Raw genomic sequence first — 7,473 nt, 5'->3', positions numbered from 1 at the left:
AGGTTCCCTAGGGACCACTTGCACAGGACTGAGGGCCTTCACCTCAGACCCTCTGCAGAATGTGCATGCAATTGTGTGAGACAAACGGAATATGGTGTGGAGAGACATATTCTCTCTCTCTCTCTCTCTCTCTCTCACACACACACACACACCACATGTTTTTCCTTTGGTGTGACAAAACATGCTCATCCAAAGCTACCTAGGAAAAGGTTTACATAGTTTACACTTCTGGGTCCCAGCCCATCACTGAGGGAAGTCAGGACAGGACTTGAAGCTCCTGCTCAGTTGCCCTTCTTATACAGTTCAGGACCACCTTTCCTAGGGATGGTGCTACCCACAGTTGGCTGGGACCTCCTCAATCAATTAGTAACAAAGACAATACACCTATGCTAGTTAGTTGGTTTGTTTTTTGTCAATTTGGCATATGCCAGAGTCATTTGGGGAAAGGGAACCTCAAATGGGAAACACCTCCTTCATATTGGCCTGTATTCAAGAGTGTGGGGGCATTTTCTTGATTAATGGTTAGTGATTAATTATTAATTATTAATGAAAGCAAGCAAAGCAGGCACAGGGAACATGCCTGTAAACAGTATTTCCCCCAAGGCCTCTGCTTCAATTCTTGCCTCTGGGTTCCCTTCCTGGGTTCCTGCCTGGACTGTCCTCAATGATGGACTCTAAGCTGTAGGATTTAATAAACCATTTTCTTTATCACAACAACATAAAGAAAACTAGAACACACACTCTGCTCCAGACCTGCCCTCAGGTCCATCTACTGCTCTACCTAATACCTCAACTGAAGTTTTTAGATGACTCAAGGCTGTGTCAAGTACATAATTAAAGCTAACTAGGATACACTATACATATGCATATGCACAAATCCTTGAGAAAAGAGCTTTATAGCAAAGAAAATTGTGGTATAAGAAAAATTTTTTAAAAATAATAAATAAATTGATAAAAATAATTTATGAATTAAAAACAATGATGTTGTTGCACACTAGGCATTTAACTAATGTGCTTATATGATGGGAGATGTCATTCTGTAAATACGTTTCTCTTATTGGTTAATGAATAAAGCACTGTTGGCCAATAGGAAAGGAAGATAGGAGGGACTAGGAGACAAGGAGGAAAGAGGAATTAGTAGGGGAGAGTCAGCATGTAGAGACTGGGACCTAGTTCCACAGTCACTTCTGCCCCTGGCTCCACCCCTCAATGGGCGTAGTCAGTGCCACAGAAGGAGACAAAGTGAGTATCCCACTACACCTATATGTAAACATATATGTGCATATATAATGGTCATATTCTTAATTACTCCTCACACTAATCCTAAGGAGCTAACTCCCAATGTCCAAACAAGGCACAGGATCTGGAGTGTAGCCCTGTTTCCTAAAAGGACACCAGATAGAGAGATAGGAGGGCGAGCCCCTCTTTTGTCAGAGGAGACAAGTAGAAGGCAAAGGTCACTAAGAAACTCATGCTGCATGTTTACTAAATTTAGACAGTGTGGTAAAATGCTTTTGGTTTCATAGAAAATGTGCAGTGCTAATTCATGGCAATTCTCATTGATCTACGAAATATGCATGGTAGCATGTCAAGGCAACCACTAGCAGAATAGTGTGTGTAACAACCAAGCTGATAAAAGGGAACTAGTCAACTTCAAAAAGGAAACATGAAACCCACTTTCTAAAGGCGAGGAGAGGAGAGTATAGGAAAGGGGATGGTAGATTTGAGGTAAAAAGCATTAGTGACTATAATAAAAGTATTTGGACAACATCTAAGTTACATCGGAAATTTTCAATTTTTAAAATTCAGTAATTCCTGTTATTAAACTTATCAAACAATACTCAAAATGTGGCAATATAATAAGGCTGAGAATAAAGTGATAGAAATAAATTAACAAATGTAGATTGACACAACTATAATCATAGCAAGATGTTAGAACAAAAGCATAAAAAATTATCAGGAAGTCAGGCTTACAAACAACATTTTATTATCTCACAATGGGCTTAAGTGGAGTCTGGCATTCTACACCTGTCTCTGTGCTCAGGTCCCCATATGGTGGCATCTGGGTGATAGAGCAATGATGGTGGGTGGCATCCTCACATGGAGGCATGACTGGGGACAGATTGGTTTGAGCAGCACTGGATTGTTGACATAATTTCTTTCTTTCTGCTAGAGACCTGAGTTGTCTCTTTTCTTGCTATCTGCTAACCAAGGACCATTTCCACTCTTCGGCCGCTCTCAGGTTAGCTCTGGGGTCACTTGGTCTGAACAGAGCTCCCCTTTAGAGCGGCTGTCTCCTGATCCATTGTTCTCTGACTTTCCATTTTATTGCAGCTGGGGAACTCTACCCTTTGAATAGTCTCAAGCCATATGCATGGCCAGTGCAGATCCTCTTCCTTTCTTGAGGTCACTTCTGACAATACACAGTCTTGGGTTAAATCTAGTGAATTTACTGTCCCAAGGTATATGTGGGGTGTATACAGGGAGTGGAGAGGAATCTTGGGGTGGGCATGTTTTAGAATTCTGCCTAATACAAAGGGCGTTATGGGCATTGCATGTGAGCTGTTTCAGTGAACAGGACACAGTCTTGGTCAAGTTGCCAAGAAAATGAAAAAAATGTAAATTGTGCATAAATTACTAAAATATCTTAAAGTAAGTACATTGATATTTGTTAAACATCATGGGAAAATTCATAGCTACTATCATAGATACTTCAATGTATTTCTTCTGACTGGGGAAAAACAATAAATACCATTAGAAAAGCACATCTGGGAAACTTGTAACACTAGAAGCGAGCCCAGGTCTTTAGCAATAGCTATAGGCACTCTTCCTGCTGAGCCATGCCTCCAGTACTCAGGCCGTATTTTTTGAAAGGAACATGTGAAGAAATTTAGCAATCACTTTGAACCTGAAGTCAGATCTGTTATTGGTTGGTTACTCCCACAAGCTTTATGCCACCATTACCTCAGCGTACCCTGCAGCCAGGACTCCATTGTCAATAACAGATTTGTGGTTAGTGTGCAGATCTCTGCCTTCCCACGCCAAAGACACTGGATATAGAGCGACAGTTCAATGAGTTAAATAGGCATTGCCTTCAGCAATGGGGCTTTGCTATCACCTTTGAGGTGAGCAACTATAGTCTTGGCCACTCCGGGGTAGGTCTCATGTCCAGGAGTAGTTGACCTGTTGGTCTCCACAGTTTTTTGCGTGTTTTGTTTAGTTATGGGGTTTTTGCTTGTTTGTTTTTGTTTTTCAATGTTAATATATTTTGTTTTCTAGTTAGGGGGTTGTTTTGTTTTGGGGTTTTGATTCATTTTTTGAGAAAGAACTTAGTTGGATGGATAGGGAGAAGGGGGGATCTGGAAGGACTTGGGGGAGGGGAAGAATGTAATCAAAATATGTTTAAATTTTAAAATTGTTTTAAATAATAAAACTATTTTAAAAAGAGAAAGTATTAGAAGGACTTGGAAATATGGCCCTGTCGGGACAGTTGTGGCCTTGTTGGAGGAAGTGTGTCACAGGGGGTAGACTTTGAGTTTCAAAAGTCAGGCCCAGTGTTGCTCCCCCAGTCTACTGATCAGGATCTCAACTACTGTCCTAGCACCATGCCTATGGCAACACTTCCCACCATAATGATAACTGGATTAGTATTATGAAACTGTAAGCTGGTCCCCAGTTAAATGCTTTATTTCGTATGAAAAAAATTAAGACTTAGATTAAATTTGAGAATTCCTAGAAAAGTGTTATTTATCAAGTTCTATGATTCAAAAATGTTTTTTCAAATGTACTGGAAACTTGATTGTCATTACAGGAAGTTATGAACTGTCCAGCATAGATGTTGAGAGATAAACTGGGGTCTTCTGGAAGAGCAGTATATACTCTTCGCCACTGAGCCATCTCTCCAGCCCCAGAGTTGATTTGGAAGATCAACAAACGTTGTGTTTCCTTATAAACTCTAAAACTATCTTCCACAAGAAAGACCAGCCAGTACAAGTTTAAAAGTATACTCTGCAAGACTATAAAATGATCATTGCAAATTTGCACAAAAGGATTTAGAATATTTACAAAGATGGCAGCTTTCTAGTTCAATTTATCAACACAGTGTCCTTCAATAATAGAACTAAGCCACTGAAATTTCATGTGAACACAGCTATAAGCCTTTACAACAATACATGGACAAATTATTTCAAGAAGTATATAAAAAGCAGGTGAAGTAGTGCATGCCTTTACTGTCAGCACTTGGAAGACAGAGATCCTGTCTCACAAAGGGGGGGAGGGATAAAAGAAAAATGCCATGCCCACTTCTGCAGTAACACACACCGTAAAATACTAAAATTAGAACAACACAAAGATTAGTGTGGTGGGTTGAAAGAAAATGCCCCCAAAGGGAGTGGAACTATTAGGAGGAGTGGGTTTGGGGAGGAAGCTTGCACTCGGGGGGGGGGGGGGCTTTGAGGTCTTCTATGCTCAAGCTACATCCAGTGACAGTTCACTTCCTGCTGCCTAGTAAGGTATGGAACTCCTTCTCCAGCACCATGTATGTCTATACACCGCCATGCCCTACCATGATAATAATGGACTAAACCTCTGAACTGTTAGCCACTCAATTAAATGTTTTTCTCCATAAGAGTTGCTATGGTCATGGTATTTTTCACAGCAATAGAAACCCTAATTAAGACAATTAGCATGGCCCCTGTGCAAGGATAACATGCAAATTTGTGAGCCATTCCATATTTTAAAAAAAATATGTCATGACAAAGTTGTATTTATGGCTTAGATAAGAGCAGTGTAATGTTGGGGGGGATCTAAAAGTAGAAGTTAACTCATTAGAAGATTCAATTAAGCATTGCATATTCCTGGGTTTAAACAAGAGAGCTATGCTGTCACTAAAATAAAGTACAATGAGAACAGATATTTGCAATATATCTTCACATATGTAACCTTATATATGCCATATGATAACTGTAATATATATGTATATATACATATATAAATATATATCATACTAATATGTGGGTGCAATAGATAATGTCTATATTTACATATGAATTATTTATATTCCTAGAGAAACAGAAGAAGGAAAACATCAGGATGTTTATAGTTTTTGTCAGGAGATGGTTTGAGAATAATTTTTGCAGCTTTATATTTACTTTTCTATTATTTTACTGAGTTTCTGTGATGTTTATATTTTGGTAATCATAAGAAGTGTTTATTGAATCCCATGAGTGGAGACAGCCCTTTGGATTCCTTTTGAGAGCAGGACTCCCCTGAACATCACACAGATAAAGAGAAGGGAATGATGGTGTGTGTGGGTCACAGAGATAAACAGATGGGGCTGATGGAGTGAGTGGGTCACAGAGATAAAGAGATGGGGATGATGGACTGGGTCACAGAGATAAAGAGATGGGGATGATGGAGTGAGTCACACAGTTACAGAGATGGGGATGATGGAGTGAGTCACACAGATACAGAGATGGGGATGATGGAGTGAGTCACACAGATAAAGAGATGGGGATGACGGAGTGAGTGGGTCACAGAGATAAAGAGGTGGGGATGATGGAGTGGGCACACAGATAAAGAGATGGGAATGATAGAGTGAGTGGGTCACACAGATAAAAAGATGGGGATGATGGAGTGAGTGGGTCACAGAGATAAAGAGGTGGGGATGATGGAGTGGGTCACAGAGATAAAGAGATGGGGATGATGGAGTGAGTCACACAGATACAGAGATGGGAATGATGGAGTGAGTCACACAGATACAGAGATGGGGATGATGGAGTGAGTCACACAGATACAGAGATGGGGATGATGGAGTGAGTCACACAGATACAGAGATGGGGATGATGGAGTGAGTCACACAGATACAGAGATGGGGATGATGGAGTGAGTCACACAGATACAGAGATGGGGATGATGGAGTGAGTCACACAGATACAGAGATGGGGATGATGGAGTGGGCACACAGATACAGAGATGGGGATGATGGAGTGAGTCACACAGATAAAGAGATGGGGATGATGGAGTGAGTGGGTCACAGAGATAAAGAGGTGGGGATGATGGAGTGGGTCACACAGACAAAGAGATGGGGATGATGGAGTCAGTCATAGATCTGTGTATTCATCCTGTAATAAATTCTAAATTCCCTCAGACAAAGAGAAACCTGTTTAACACCTAGAAGTTTCAGCAGATGCCTTTCTCAATGCTGAGAATATTCCCTAAAGGTCAGGACAAACCTGGTGTGGGGTTCATATCCTTACCTCCAGCATTCTGGAGGCAGAAGCAGGTGAGTCATGTGAATTCAAGGTTGGCCTGATCTACATAGCAAGTTTCAGGACAGCCTGAGCTATGTTTATGTACACACACACGCACACACACCCACATGCACACACACACACACCAGCAAAAGACAGAGACAAGAAAAGGATGACAACTCAAGACTGAGTTTTAATCTCTAGATGTCTAATAAGGTAAGAAAAGCATGAAAAGACACAAGACAGAAAGAAAAACAAAATTATGACTTCTCAAAAAAAGTGTGGCTTTATATACTCAACAATTTTTTCCAGTTATCATTATCTACTAGAAACAGGTTAGCAACAAGCATAGAATAGACATGAGCCCTTTTTAGAAATAAAATCCCCACCACTAGCTTTGCAAATACAAATCCCTATAAAGATCATGTGGAATGGAAAAATAGCTTTAAAGTAAATGTGGAGGAACTGGTTTTGATCCCAGAGTATGAAAATCTTAAGGAATAAACAAAAACTATTGTATAAGAGAAACTTAACACTCTACCATAAATTGTCCAGGGCTCATCTTCAGAAAATGAAAGGACAATACCTAAGATGAAAATACTGACATAAGATTAATAAATAATATAAAAATAGATTTTACAAATCAAGAAAATCAGACAACCCACTAAATTTAAAAATAGGTTGTAGTTAGAAAGGGGACATTTAAAACTATGATGTCTTGAGTCAAGCAATCAGGGTCAGCCTCACAAGCCGGATTCCTTGTCTTAAAAGAATTACGAGGCAGCACTCCCCAAGGCAAGGGCAACAATGAAAGGCAGTGAAGGAAGGAAATTGGATGGAGGTGAGGTTTTTTTCCTCCAGGATATGTAAATTTCAGGACTTTTGTCACAAAGACCCCCAGCTCTTCCATGGAGTCCAAATAATGAGAATTAAGAATAATAAACATTAGCTGAAAGAAGCAGCAGGTTGGGTCTCTAGGATCTCTTTGGAGAATAGTGCATAGCTGCATATAGTCACAGAAAAAGCAATAGGATTAAGGGGCTGATCAAGGAAGTTCAAATCCTCAAGGCAAAGTTTGCTTAGAGCCTTCAGTGTCTGCAAAAATCTCAGTCACCCATATACAATATAAATTCAGTGGTCTGGGAACCAGCTTAGGCCCCCACTATGGATAAACAAACAATGCTGGTCCTGCTGGTAGCCTGTTAAATTAGTTTCCCACCCA

The 7,473-nt window shown here is 40.2% G+C and overlaps 1 non-coding gene across 1 annotated transcript; it reads left to right on the top strand.

Moving 5' to 3' along the window:
• Positions 1-4,629: 4,629 nt before the first annotated feature.
• Positions 4,630-4,738, top strand: LOC127236525 (U6 spliceosomal RNA). The gene has a single exon (XR_007835780.1). It is a non-coding gene; the product is annotated as a U6 spliceosomal RNA (small nuclear RNA).
• The last annotated feature ends 2,735 nt before the right edge of the window (positions 4,739-7,473 follow it).

This window comes from Phodopus roborovskii, unplaced genomic scaffold, assembly GCF_943737965.1.
Source record: "Phodopus roborovskii unplaced genomic scaffold, PHOROB, whole genome shotgun sequence".
Taxonomy (NCBI): domain Eukaryota; kingdom Metazoa; phylum Chordata; class Mammalia; order Rodentia; family Cricetidae; genus Phodopus; species Phodopus roborovskii.
This window is presented reverse-complemented; position numbering and strand designations above follow the sequence as displayed.